The 14,942-nt window shown below is 46.4% G+C and overlaps 1 long non-coding RNA gene across 1 annotated transcript in view; it reads left to right on the forward strand.

Moving 5' to 3' along the window:
- Positions 1 to 8,787: 8,787 nt before the first annotated feature.
- Positions 8,788 to 14,942, forward strand: part of LOC127056402 (uncharacterized) — a 97,930-nt gene continuing 91,775 nt past the window's right edge. Inside the window, exon 1 of the long non-coding RNA XR_007775802.1 lies at positions 8,788 to 8,820. This is a non-coding gene — a long non-coding RNA (uncharacterized LOC127056402). The remainder of the gene's footprint in view (positions 8,821 to 14,942) is intronic.

The following is a 14,942-nucleotide window of genomic DNA, read 5'->3' on the forward strand; positions in this document are numbered from 1 at the left end:
CCTCTTTCATGGGACTGTGTGATGAGCTCGCCCCCACCCTGCGGCGCAAGGACACAAGATTGAGAGCTGCTCTGTCAGTGGAGAAGCGGGTGGCTATTGCAATCTGGAAGCTGGCAACTCCAGACAGCTACCGATCGGTGGCGAACCAGTTTGGAGTGCGAAAGTCGACCGTTGGACTAGTATTGATGCAAGTTTGCAGGGCCATTAATCGCATCCTGCTAAGAAGAACCGTGACTCTGGGGAACGTGCAGCACATTCTGGATGGCTTTGCACAAATGGGTTTCCCTAACTGTGGAGGGGCGATAGATGGGACGCATATTCCTATTCTGGCACCACACCACCTGGCATCCGAGTATATTAATCGGAAGGGGTATTTCTCTATGGTTCTCCAGGTGCTTGTGGATCACCGTGGGCGTTTCATTGACATTTACACAGGTTGGCCTGGAAAGGTGCATGATGCACGCATCTTTCGGAACAGTGGCCTGTTCAGGAAGCTGCAGGCTGGGACTTTTTTCCCAGACCGGAACATCACAGTAGGGGACATCGAAATGCCCATTGTGATCCTTGGAGACCCCGCTTACCCGTTAATGCCTTGGCTCATGAAACCGTATACAGAGAAGCTTGACAGGAGCAAGGACCGGTTCAACTACAGGCTGAGCAGGTGCAGAATGACTGTGGAGTGTGCTTTCGGCCGTTTAAAGGGACGCTGGAGATCTCTTTATGGGAAGCTAGACTTGGGGGAAAGCAGCATCCCTGCGGTTATATCCGCATGCTGTACCCTCCATAATATTTGTGAAGGGAAGGGTGAAACATTCAGTCAGGAATGGACCTCTGAGGTTCAACGCCTGGATGCTGAATTTGCACAGCCAGAGGGCAGGGCTACTAGAGAGGCCCAGCATAGGGCTACAAGGACTAGGGATGCCTTAAGGGAGCAATTTGAGGCTGAAAGGCAACAGTAATGTTTAGTGCCTTGCACGGGAGTGAAGTGCAGTGGTTACAATGATTTGCAGTGCCTGTTTTTTCTTTGGGGTATGGTATCTCACTTTCTGCAATAATAAAAACTGTTTTAAAAGCAAAGAAATCATTTATTGAAAAGAAAGTAAGTAAAAGAGCAGGGGGGTAGGGTGGTGAACTGTAGAGTCAGAGGTTTGAATATGTCCTGCCTGGAGTGCTGTGCAATGACTGCTGCACTTCAGGATGAAAATGCTGCATGGTGATGGGGGTTGAGTGCAGAGGGTAAGGGTCATAGTTCTCAGGGCTGGTAGGTGAACGTACAGGTGTTGGGGGCAGCTGGTGGTGGTAAGAACCTGGATGCCGGAGAAGGGGGTTTTGAGCTGACATTGGGGCACAAGGGAGAGAGCTTTGGGACAGGGATGGGGCTGGGGGGCAGCATGGTAGTGCTCTGCCTGCATGGCTACCAGTGACTGCATACAGTCTGTTTGGCGCACCAGGAGGCTTATCAGCTGCTTAGTGCTTTTCTTCTAGGCCAATTCCTTTCTCCTGCTTTGTATTTCCCTCCACTGCTGAATCTTTTCTCTCCAGTCCTGAAGCCTCTTGCTCTCTCTGGCAGACTGATTCATAACTGCTTTCACCAAATCTTCTTTGCTTTTCTTGGTTTCCTCCTCAGGTTTTGTAGCTTTTCAGCAGTCTGTAATAGGGCCGGTATGTTACTAGTACTAGTCAAGGACACTGTCATTAGAAAAAAAACAAAAATGGAAACATTTATTACAGAGGCTGCATGGTGTATAATCACAGTGAAGGAGTTTTTAGTCTCATTGTAGCATACTTTACACATAGCAAGCACAGCACAGAGAGGCCACAGCAGCGAAGTCATGGTGAGTAATGGAAAATGAGTGCAGGAGTTAAGTAATCGTGGAAGCCATCTCGCTGCCGCGGCTCACCTGGGAAGGGGGACTTCTTGGTTCAGGGCTGCATTGGGGTTTCTGTGCATTGGGGAAGGCAGAGAGCAGCATGGGGGGAACTGCACTGAACACTATCCCTACATTTTACACAGGAGTTAATCCTGCAAGATATCTGACTGCTGCGGGTTACCTGGGAAGAGCGGCAGGGTCTTCTACAGCAATGTGGATTCCGCCCTGGCCCCTATGCAGCTTGCCTGTGTGCAGCAATGGTCCCCCCACCCCTCGCTGCACAGTGACGCGGACGCGTTAACCTGACTGGGACAAGGACCACAGTGGCTCTCCCCATAAACTTGCGCAAGCACAGTGCCCACGCTCTGGCAGAAACTTTTGAAGAGATTACAGACGCCAATTACCGAGACGTGATACACCACATCAATGGGCTATTCCACATCTAGGCATGCAGCCATAACCCCCTCTCCTCTCCCAAAACATTTCCACCTTGAAAATAAAAGCTGCTTACCGGGAACCCGCTCCTCTGCTTCTTCTTCACCAACAAGTTCCAGCTGCTGAGACTGGCTAGCTTCCTCCTGGCTTGAGAAGAGCTCCTGGCTGCATGCCTCCTGGGACTCTGGGCTGTCTCCCCCGCCCTCAGTACCCTCACTCTCGGTTTCCTCCCCCCCCACCTCCCTCTCCTCTCCTCGCTCTGAACTGTCCATCTTGGTCCTTGGATTGGCAGTGGGGTCACCCTCAAGTATCGCGTCCAGCTCCTTGTAAAAACGGCAGGTCGTGGGGGCAGCTCCTGAGCGGCGGTTTCCTTCACGGGCTTTGCAATAGGCACTCCGCAGCTCCTTTACTTTAACCCTGCACTGCACCACGTCCCGCTCATGGCCTCTTTCCAGCATGGACTTTGATATCTGCCCATCGGTATCGTAATTCCTATGGCTGGAGCGCAGCTGTGACTGCACAGCTTCCTCCCCCTAAACACTGATGAGGTCCAGCAACTCGCCCGTGCTCCATGCTGGGGCTCGTTCGGGGCATGGAGCATGGTTACTGATTGATTGATTGATTGCACTCCACACCTGGCTGAGCAAACAGGAAGGGGATTTTTAAAATTCCCGGGGCATTTAAAGGGCGGGTCACCTGAGCCCAGGGCAGTAGAGTGCGAACTGATGAGCAGACTGGCTGAAAAGGTATTCTGGGATACCTCCTAATACCTTGGAGGCCAATAAAAGTGCTTTTGGTGGCCACACTTGACGAGCAGTGCTGCATCACCAGCGCTGCAATCGTTACACCCCAAGCAGACCAGGTGTACAGCCAGCGCTGCAGCCAGGGAGTTGCAGCGCTGGCTGTGCCTTGCAAGAGTGGACTGTGAGTAAGTTGCAGCACTGTAAACCCACCATCAGCGCTGTAACTCTCCAATGTAGCCATGGCCTATGCTTCTGGCCCCTTCCCCAGAGAAACTCTGAACCCTCATCAATATAAGGTCTGACATCAACAATCTTCTGTCCCAAAAGGCTGTTAGATATGACACCGCAGTCTCTACCTTGGATTCAGATTCAATGAGAATTGGTACAGCCTCTCCTCCTTTCAGGCACTGAAGGATCAAATTATTATAGAGTTGATAGCTCCAGAGCTCTTCTCCCACAATAATGGCTGTGAGGCAAGCTTGATCAAACTTGGCTAAAAAGTTCTGCTTCCCTCTATTCTTCCATGTGGAGGTGGTCTCGTGGAGCTATACTACCCTTAAAATCAGTGGCAAAAGTTGATGTTGAGGGATTGGATGGACAGAGGAATTGGGACTGTGTCGTAGCTTATTGACCATAATATATTTAAACTTCAGCAACAATTTGGCTAGCCCTGCTCCGGAGCATGGAAATAGCTCCAGTTTAAGCATTTACTTATGAATGCATTTGTACCCTATGCATTGGGAGCTCCAGAACCTCCAGAATTTTTATTATTTTGGAGGAAATATCCTGGATTTTCTTGGCCAGTGGTATCCTTTTATGGTTCTCTGGCCCAAAGAAATCTGCCAAAGATTGATAATTTGATAGTTGCTTGGAATCTCTGACCTAATGGAATACAACTGTGTCTAATGTTTAAAAAGCACCTACTGACCTGAGACTAAAGACACTTTTTCAAGTATACTGGTCCCCATATTGGCTAAGGCTAGTTGGCCTCATAAATGCTGACCACTGTTGGAAATGTAACACTCTTGGTGCTACATTAGCTCATATGTTTTGGGAGTATCCCTGTATCAAGCATTTCTGGTATGAAGTATGTCAAAGGACTAATTTGGTACTGAATCCTAAGGTGGACCCCTCCTCCTTAAGTTTCATTGTTGGATATATTCCTGATACTTGGATACTACCTGGTAACAAAGTGGCATGGCTCCAACATGCAGCTTTGGTTGCTAAAAAATTAATCCTGCAAAAATGGCAAAGTCGATCCCCACCAAATATTGATGTCTTGCTCGGTGATATGAGTGACCTAACAGCTAACGAATGCCTGGCATTCCACGGAAAGGGAAGGCCCAAAAAATGCAAAGAAATTTGGGATGACCTTTTTAGAGGTCTATGATTAACGTAGGCCCTGAAGATAGATATGTTGCTTCTCCTCCCCTCACTTTATCCTACCCCTATCTATTTACTTGTGTATTCTGATTAATCTTGCAGTTTGGTATATTGGTTGCATTTGGAAAAATTAATAACAAATTATAAATATCTCCCCTTCATACAAATTCACTTCAGCAGGATTTGTAATCCTGTTTATTTGCTTTGTCACAAATATTGGATGAGCAAACTTTGGTTGACTGAAATTGACAATTTCACAAGTACTTTTACAGTATATGTGTGTTTGTCTGCAAATGTTCATATGCATACACATTTGCACAACTTTGTCTACTGAAAGTATTCATGTGGCCTTTGGTTTTGAAAGTGTCACAAATCAGGGCCTGTGGCGGAGCTAGTCTCCAGGCTGCCTTATCAGTACAGCTGGCCTGCAGTACATGCTGGCTTCTCAATGCACCTGCCCACCACTGTGCCTGCTTCTGCGTTACTTGGTTCTTGCTGCTCCTGCCTTGCCTCTGTGCTCCTGCCTTAAACCCTTCCTTGCCTGATACCGTGCTTGCTCTGGTTCCTGACCTCTGGCTTGAGCCTTGGCCTGGTGTCAAGTTCCTGCCCTCCGGTCTAACCCTGGCTCCAGTTTCTGACTTACTGCCTCTGGTTTTGACCATAGTCCTTGGGTCTTGATGTCCATGCTGCCCACTAAGCTAGACTGACCTCATCCTGGTTGGCTAACAGGAAGTCATCCAGTCAGGGAGCAGAAAGAATGTCAGTACCGTGTAACTTAGGTGACCCGATACTAAGTTAGGGATAGGGAAGACTCTGAGCAAGAGGCACAAGGAGGGAATAGGCTGCATGGAACCCATAGGTAAAATATATCACACAATCTATTAATTGAATACTTTCAGATACTTCCTTTGTGAACAGGAAGGGAGCGCTAGATTCATTGGATAAATGGTTCATTGTGAATAGTTCACCCGGCTCTAAAAATGTTGATAAATGACTGCCCTAGGATATTTTTAAGGAAAATACAGTGTAGCTGTGGTGGCAGCAGCCCTTTAAAAATCACATTACTAATCCTACTCTATCAGCCTAGAATCCAAGTCATATTTTCTTAGCCCTGAATGCTTTTAACTAATATAGATATCTATAGAGAGAGAGAGAGAGATGGATCCTTTTCTTAAAATCTCTCATTCACTTTTATGCTTTTCATTTACCACTGAAACGCTCGCTGCTACTTCTTCACTCTTCAAACTCCTGAAGACATTTAAATATATTGTTTTAATAGTACAGCATTGTAAGAGGAAATCAATATAATTTATGGAGCCTTTGAGGCTTCCCTTCTCCTGCCTCTTTGTATTTAGTGAAATTAATTGTAAGGATAATATAAATGAGTTTAATGCAAATGAACCAATTAATGCAAAATGCCTTGATTTACGAAATAAATTTGCTTTCTGTTTACATCAGCATTAATTCAGAATAACTCCACTGAAGTCTGCGAGCCAGATCCTCAGCTGGTGCAAATAATCCTAGCTCCTTTTGCCAATATACATGCTGGCGATCCGGTCCAGTGAATTTATTCTAAATTTAAAATAAACCAGGGTAGCTGAGAGCAGAATGTGGCCCAATATCTTATTTTAAATCAACAGTTTAGTTCATTCTCTTCTTCCTGAAGTTGAGTAACTGCCAGAAATATAATTATTCCATGGATCCACTAGCACTGAATGATGAAGTTAGGAAAGACCTCTAGGGAGATCCAGTCCAACATGGCCATCAAACAAGGTTTTCCTCTACCAATGAAAAGTGTGCAAGAGTGTAACAATACTTGTCTTATAAAATGCAGACCAGATTTGCCAAAATGTTCTTCAAAGTTGACACAAGTCTGGGTAGAAGGGCAAGCAAGACTAGGCAAGCAAATTTGAGTTGATTTATTGGGCTAGATCATAGGGGCGGGGGAAGGGAAATTTTGTAGTTCCATTTATTTCAGATATTTTAAGGCCAGCAAGCAGCAATATGGTCATCTAGTCTAAGCTCTTGCATAGTAAAGACCAAAGGAATTAAATATCAGTGGAACTAGGTTGATTCATACCATCTGAGGAGTTGGCCTGTACCTTTGAGCAGCAAACATTGCTAGTTTTGTTTGTTTTACTTGGAATATTTGAATTTGTTTAAACCCAAAATCTTAAAGTGGAGCTCTGTTAACATAAACCCACACAAACCAGGAACTTGTTTGCATGAACGCCAACTGCTTCTTTCACACAGGGTTGATACAAATACCATGAACATGTAAGCAGAGGCTGGATGAGCTCTCCCCTGACATCAAGTGGTGAGCTGTGGAAAAAGACTTCAGAAGCTGATCTCGTTTGCATGAACATACCCACGGTGCTTGCCCAAGTGATCACTTGTGGCTGATGTTGGATCCCCAGTCACCTGGACAGGAGTAATAAAGGGTTGTTATCCTTGTTGTGTGAACCGAGGGAGGCGGAACTGTACCTGGCATACCTCAAATGGAGGGATTCATCCTCAACTGAACAGCACTCTCTAGACAGGGAACATGGGTTCCAAAGCCCAATAAGTTGAGAGAGGGTGGGCACGGGCACCTGTTCTTGTGGGTGTGGCCCATGTTTAAGGGTCCTAGACACCATTTGACCCTTCCTCTATCCATGGTATAATAAAAGAGGTAATTTAGACTCAATAGAGTGTCTTGTTACATGCTACAGAGCTGAAATCACTGATACCTCGGCCTAAAGATTAGATCTACTTTGGGACAGTGTATTTACTGCAAGAGACTGCCCAGTGTGCACCAGCACTGAGGCATCCCCACTAACACCTAAAATCACTGAGAGCTGTGTTAAGTGTGTGTGTGTGGGGGAGGCCCTGAAGACACCTTGGCAAGTGGGCAGCTGGTGGAGAGGCATGACAAGTGACCAAGAGGGTGGCTGATGGAGAGGCATGGCAAGCAGCCAGCAGGGTGACTGACAGAGAGGCGTGGCAAGCGGCCAGCAGAGCAGCTAGGCGGAAAGACACGGCAAGCGGCCAGCAGAGAACCTGGTGGAGAAGGCCAGAGCAGAGCCCCACAGAGACGTGGCAATTGGCCGTTGGGACGACAAGCGAGCGACCGAGCAGTACAGCATGTAAGGTACCTCCTTACGCCCCCGCCTTCCACACAGAGTGGAAGGTGAATTCTGCAGATGCACGGGCTTGGGGTGGCACCTCGGGACAGGGCAGCATTCGGGGTTTGTTTTTGTTTGTTTTTGGTTCGGCTGGGCGGCGCTGGGGGGGCGGGACTTGGGAGGCGGGGCGCCATGCTGGGGGGATGGGGACTTGGGCAGCGCGGCACTCGGCAGGGGCAGGCTTCAGCAGCACGGCACTCGGGGGGGCGGGGACTTGGGTGGCGCGACGCGACACTTGAGGGTCAGGGACTTGGGCGGTGTGACACTCGGGGGCGGGGACTTGGGCGGCACGACACGACACGGGGGGCGGGGACTTGGGAGGCGCAGTGCGGTTCTTGGGAGGGGCGGGGACTTGGGCGATGTGACATTCGGGGGCAGGGACTTGGGCGGTGCAACACTCAGAGGGGGCGGGGACTTGGGCGGCACGACGCTCTGCGGGGGGCAGCTCTCTTTGTTTTCGCTTGGGGAGGCAAAAATGTTAGAGCCGGCCCTGTCTTTTGCTCATGGTTTATCTTTATGAACCCTAGTTGTGGTGTTTTCCCAAATTAATGCTGTAATTCTATCAATGTACTGCTTGTGTCACTTGTGTTTTCATATGGAGCCAGAGGTGAAAGTAAGCTGGCACAGTCTGGTACAGCATACTGGCAAGAGCCAGTACACTGTGCTGGACTGCACCAGCTTCCGCGGCGGGGATTTAAAGGGCTCTGGGTTGCGGGCCCCAGCTCAGACGCGGCTCCGTCAGCCAAGCTGGGACTGGGATTTAAAGGGCTCAGGGCTCCCGCAGCTGCGGGCAGCCCAGAGCCCTTTGAGTCCCTCCCACGGCTGGGGCGGCTGGGCTGGGGCTGGGATTTAAAGGGCTCAGAGCTCCCTGCTGCTGCAGGCAGCCCAGAGCCCTTTAAATCCTGCCCGCGGCTCCAGTGGCCTGGCTGGGGCTGGGATTTAAAGGGCCCGGGGTTCCCCACAGCGGCAGGAGCTCCGGGTGCTTTAAATCCTGGCCCCAGCCAGGCAAAGCTCAGGTTTCCCCGCGGCGGCTGGAGTCCTGGGGCCTTTAATTTGCCCCTGAGCTCCGGGGGGCTCCCAGCCACCTCTGCAGCTGGGAGCCCTTGGATGATTTAAAGGCTCTGGGGCTCCCAGCCACAGCTGGAGCCCCAGGGCCTTTCAATCTTGAGGTGTCCCGCCTCTTCCGGATGAGGCCGCGCCCCCCTCAGGACTCCGGCAGTACCGGTAAGTCCTGTAAGTTACTTTCACCTCTGTATGGAGCTCTACATCTCCCTTCTGCAAGTCCCCTCCCAATGGAGCTATCCTCCAGACCTAGATTCCCTAGGGCTGGGTTCCTCCAGCCCCAGAACCAGATGAACACCCACCCACCCACACATACATTAACAGAGCAAATCTGAGCGGACCGGGTCAATCAGCACTGTCAAGCTGACCCCTTTTATGTCTTTGGACTCACTGGGCTGGAGGAAGCAGCACATTCAGCTGCCTCTCCTTATGTGCCTCTGAGCTCCATGGACTGAGTCAAGCAGCACATTCAAGCTGTTACCCTTATGTGTCCTAGATTCAGCATGTCCCCATCTCCACTCTCACATCACAATTGTACTGGCAGTAACCTACTTGATGACCCTATTTTGGGTGCTGCAGGGATCTTTAGCTTCGGTAAAAGAAGCGTTGCTGTAGAGCACATGGGGAAAGCTAAAAACACAAGAGTAAAGTTCAGCAAGAGAGAGAGAAGCAACCAAGTTAACCATAAAAGTTATTTATTCAATATAGCCCTCCTTGTGTAGTTATTGCTACACCAACATAACATACATTATTAAAGGTTAATACCTAAGATAGAAAGGAAAACAGAGAAAGAGAGAGACAGAAGGGGATCTCACCGCTTCCTGAAGCTTGAACTGGTCGGGGTTCCCAGGATTCTGAGGGCAGGAGACAGGCAGAGCCCCCAGCACGATCAGTCAGGAGAAGATGGAGTCCCAGCGGAACTGATGCATAGGTTGGATCTAAGCATCAGAACCCTGACTAGAGGGTGAGTAGGGATTTTTGTAGAGAAAATATAATGATTCAAGGGAGAACACTAGATTTGTTTATAGGTAAGCTGATGACTCAAGGGTTTTCTTTAGGCTAGACAATAGGAGCTGATCACTCTTGGCTATGGGTGGTGTTTTCTTCCAGGGGGCACACCATGCAACAAGGCTGCTTTCAGTATTTTGGATATCAATCAAGGATTCATTACTAGAATTGGACTGATAATTGCTGAGCTGGGTGTGTGCAGGCATAGGTTCATTAGCATCAGGAGCAGAAATTCCCATGATGCAGTACTTCCCTACTTTTTCTGGTCCCAGAGTTCAGCGCAGTTCTCTGTTCTCCATTCTGTATGCAAATTGAGATGTCTCCCTGTCCCATCTCTCATGCAGATGAGGCTAGGGGAGTTGTCTCTGCTTTCCATTTTGTATGCTAATGAGATGTCTTAATCTTGTCACCGTTGTCAGGAGGGGTCTAGGTGTGTCTCCCACCGCCCTTCATGGCTCTCTGCAAGTTTTTTCTCTGATGGGTTTTGGTTTAAGCAGAGGCTTGTGGGTGTGGTGGTGTCTTTCATGAGTCAGAGAGACTGGATCCTGTGCCCTGGTTCTCCAAGAACACAGAGCTGACTGGTATCAACATGCACACACGCACCCTCTCTCTCTCTCTCTCTCTTTCTCTCTCTCACTATCTCCAATTTTCTTTTGGAAATAGAATTTGGACCAAAAATTTTCAAGCAGCCCTCTTATCTATCCATAGCTAAGGGTAAAAAAATGTGTATGTAAATACGGATGGTTGTGGCAATTCTGCCAAATTCTTTTGGTTTTCATTCACTTAAAGGACATTCTAAACAAAGTTTCTAGATCTCAATGCTAGTTGTATGTCTATATCATGAGATACTGTGTGCAGTTTAATCTGACCTAAAATAAAGAGAAGGCTACATTTCCTGGTACTAGTTTTACAAACTGAGATATTTTTGCAGTGCAATAAGGGATTCAGGTCCTACATTTCTAATATCTGTTGTGTAAAACACTGCTGGATTATTTTCATAAAAGTCTCCTGGCAAAGCACTTAAGCATTTCAAAAGTGTACAGCTTCTTCTTCAAAGTTTCCGACATGGAGATGTGTGAGTCAGGTACAACTATATGATTACTTTTCATCTGTCAAAACTGAGCCACAGAACTTGGCAGGGCTGTGGTTTCTCTGCAACCTCAATACTCTGAGGAGTTTGCAAAGGTAGGTTTCTTTCCTGGGTTCCTGCCAAAAAATCTCCATAGGGAAAAATATATACTGTCTGGATCTGCTACTTTTCATTTCTTTCTTTCTTTCCCTCCAAAGAGATTGAAATATTTCCTGTTAAGTCAGTGACAGCTCAGGTTGCTTTAGTAAAATGCATACAAGAGGTGATCTCCAGACATAGAATGCAGGTGTGCTTGATGCATACTTGAGCAAACCTTACCCCTTTCATGACTGATCTATTTAAAAGTGCAGAATGTATACTAAGAACATAAATGTATGCTGAAGAGGTGAGGGTTTTTTTAGGAGGTGTAACCATTCCGAGGTCTGGCATTCTCACAAATCCAAACACTGTCTCTTGTCTTAGTGTGTGCTTGTGTGAATGCGCACACACAATCACATATTTTGTAACAGGATGCACATAGTTAGAGATGGAGAAACCAAACTATTAAATCATCAGCTCTGTTCAGTGGGTAAGCACTGAGAGAGTATCAAGAGAGTGCAACGCTCGGCTGTTAATCCTTCCTTTATATATGCTGTTCTGTCTCATCAAGCACCTTCTGCAAGCAGACTTTGTGAAGTTTCTACACATAATTCAACTGCAGTTGCCCCTATCAGGAAGCTATTTATTGTAACAAAGTCCATTTCTCTTGAAAGGTAGGCTATAGTCTCCCCCAAAAAGGATCCACAGATACTAGATAAGGTTTTGGGGTGCGGTCTTAAAAAAAGTTCAAGTTCAGGAAATACTGGTAGGCTTCAATTTATAAAAGTTTAAACTTTAGGGCCAGCATTTTCAAATTTGGCTGCTTAAAGTTATGCCCCTTAATCCATATTTAGGCACCTTAATAAGTGTCCTGAATTTCAGAACAAGTCAATAGGAACTTGTGGTATTCAGCATCTCTGGCAAACATGCCATTTATTTAGGTGCCTCATATGGATTTAAATGTCTAACTGTAGCCACTGATATTTTTAAAATGTTGGTCTAATTTTCCAAGGTTGCATGGGATTTATCAATACAGTTCACATAAAGATTAATGGTGGTCATGTGACAGTATTACATGCAAGTTTTTGAGAAGTTAAGGCTCTTTGTCTTCTTGTGTCTCAGATTTTGGCTTTTTTCAGGCTTTGCTATGATACTGAGTATGTCTACCCTGCAAAAATAAATAATCGCAGCAAGTCTCAGGGTACATTGTCTACACTGCAGTTAGACACCCATGGCTGGCCTGTGCCAGTTGACTCGGTCTCACGGGGCTCAGGTTAAGGGGCTCTTTTATTGCAGCATAGGGATTTGGGCTTGGGCTGCAACCTCATCCCTGGCATCCTCCCACCTCACAGGGTCCTAAAGCCCAGGCTACATCCCAAGCCTGAACGTCTACACCGCAATCAAACAGCCCTTTAGCCCAAGCCACGTAAACCCGAGTCAGCTGGCATGGACTAGCTGCGGGTTTTTAATTGCATCAAAGACACATCCTCAGAGCCCAGAACAACGGACTCAGGTTTGCACTACAGGGCTAAGAATAGCAGTTTAGACCTTCAGGTTCAGGCTGGATTCCAGGCTCTGAGATACACCTGCCTCATCAGGTTCCAGAACCTGGGGTCCAGCCTGAGCCCAAATGCCTACACTGCTATTTTTAGCCCTATAGCATGAGCCTGAGTCAGTTGACCTGGTCCTTGAGACTTGCTGCCATATGGCTTCTTTTGCAGTGTAGACATGCTGCCTGTCACTTACACCAACAGTCCCTGCTCCCCACGGATGATGTCATTGGGACTACGTGTGAAGTAAAGTGCTATTCAGTATAAGGGTATCAGAATCCGGCACACAGTTACCATTTTCAGTTCTTACCTTCTGCCATCACTGTGATTAACTTTGCCCAGGAATATGGTGCAGTTAAGTGTTTCCACAATTATACTCATTGCTATTCTAGTCAATGATTTAAAGGGAAGCAGACTGTTTAGTCCCAAGTCATTCCAACAACTGGGGCAATGCAACTTGAGGGAAGAATAGTACACATAAAGAATCAGCTCTAAAAGAGTCAGGATATTTTCTGGAAACTTTAGTACTGTATCTACACTAGCAAAAATGGGACCCACAATCCATCATTAGTGAGAGCACTGGTGGAAGTGTAGACAGAGCTCAGGCATCGTCACCAGTGTGTTGTGTAGCCCCGCTCAGTACAGGGTTAGATTCCATATAGATAGAAGCACCTGGACTCCGTCTACACTATAGTTCTTATCAGTGGAACCATACTGGTGGTGAATTATAGCTCCCATATTTGCCACTGCAGACACTACCTAGATGTCACTTCAAAATACAAGCCACCCAAGACAAAGTGGTATATTAACTAAAGTTTTTCAGATTTTAGACAAAGCAGTGAAAGGGATGGTAAGCCCAGTGTTCTGGCTACATTCCATACTGAATAATTACATTTGTTCTGTCTCAAGTCCCCCTGCAGTTTCAGTATAACAAGCTGTTCTCTACTTCCTGCCCTACTGCTGTGTAGTATTGCTGAGCACTGTTAAACAGATGTTAGGGTTCTCCTCAGACATAAATGATGACATAACATGTATAGTTTGTATAGCATTTTGGTGCCTTTGCAAAGCTCTTTTGAGATCCTTCAGAATGAAATGCACACCAAAAATCTAAGATGATCCTTCTCCCTGTACAGCCAGCATGGCAACATTAACTGATGTACTGATATATGAATTACTTTGGAATTTTTGTTTTTTGTATTCAATCATACTTACTTTATTTAATAATGAAACTTAGGTCACAAGTACACTGTTATATACTATACATTGATCCAGAGTTGATCGCAAAGATAGCCCAATTAATTGCTTGAATGCAAAACCCTAATGCTATTCATTTAGGGATAAAAGGTAAGCTCCAGTAGCTGGGACTGGCAAGATGCACAGGAATTGGGAAGGAATCGCCTCCCTTCATCATCATCTTTATGGTGAACTAAGAAACAAATCCTCTTTGCTGGAGCCCCAGTAAGAGGAAGTACTCGTCAGACTGTTGATCCTCCATTTTGAGAGAAAACACTCCTCTGTAGATGGCTTATATCAGAGGGGTGCAAAGTATTTCAGTGAAATTGGATATGATCAAAAATGCAATAAATTTCACATTTGAAAATCAGTCCCATTTTTGTGACCCCAAGCAGGTCAGGCACTAATCAATATCAGCAAGCTACAGAGTAGGAGAGCTGGCTGATGCAGGGCTGGAGTCTTACAAACTCTTCTGCTTTTGAAGAACTCCTCCTTTAAGGATTCATTTTGTAACTGATGGCACATCTGAACTAGGAGACATGAATTATTTGATTTTTAGGCACGTGTTCACCATAATATTTACAGCAATTTACAAATATTCTGCTCCTGCTGTGTTAATGTAATACAGCACAGAACTGTCAAGGCCTAGGCTATAGGTTTATGCTCTGTATTAGGCACATGGCATTACAGATTGCTTTAAAAATTCCCCCAAATGATTCTTATTTTCTTATCCAAGTATCCTAGACTGACTATTTCTTACATAGGTACAGCGAACATAATGGCAAAGTCCATGATTGTAGATACATTTCTTTTCATATTGTCTTTTTTTTTAAAATTTGATTGTTGTATTTCATTATCGCCTAGAGGCTTCAAGTGAAATGGGGCACATTTGTGCTTGACAGGGTACGTGTGCACAGTGGGAAGAATCCTTGCCCCATAGGCAAGACCGACAAGGGCAGGGTGGAAACAGGCATGGAATGACTTGCCCCAGGTCATGACCAGAGCCAAGACTAGACCCCCGGTCACCTGAATCCCAGTCCAACACCCTGTCCATGGAACACAGGAACAGCTTTAAAGTGATCAGCCAAAATTTGCATTCTGCTGGACTGAAAAGGTGAAAGATGTGAGATTTTTGGTGGGGAGGGATGTCGGTAATCTCCATCCTTAACACGATTGACCAAATGGCTCGTTAATTTACTAGATTAGCACTTAGGGAAATGGTCATAACCTCCCATTTACATCATTATAAAAATATACTGAAACTACAAAAAGTGTGGCACACTCCCCTGTTCATTCAATTTCTGTTGTCGTCTTCCTCCTCCCTC

The sequence above is a fragment of the Gopherus flavomarginatus genome, chromosome 8 (assembly GCF_025201925.1).
Source record: "Gopherus flavomarginatus isolate rGopFla2 chromosome 8, rGopFla2.mat.asm, whole genome shotgun sequence".
In the NCBI taxonomy this organism is placed as follows: domain Eukaryota; kingdom Metazoa; phylum Chordata; order Testudines; family Testudinidae; genus Gopherus; species Gopherus flavomarginatus.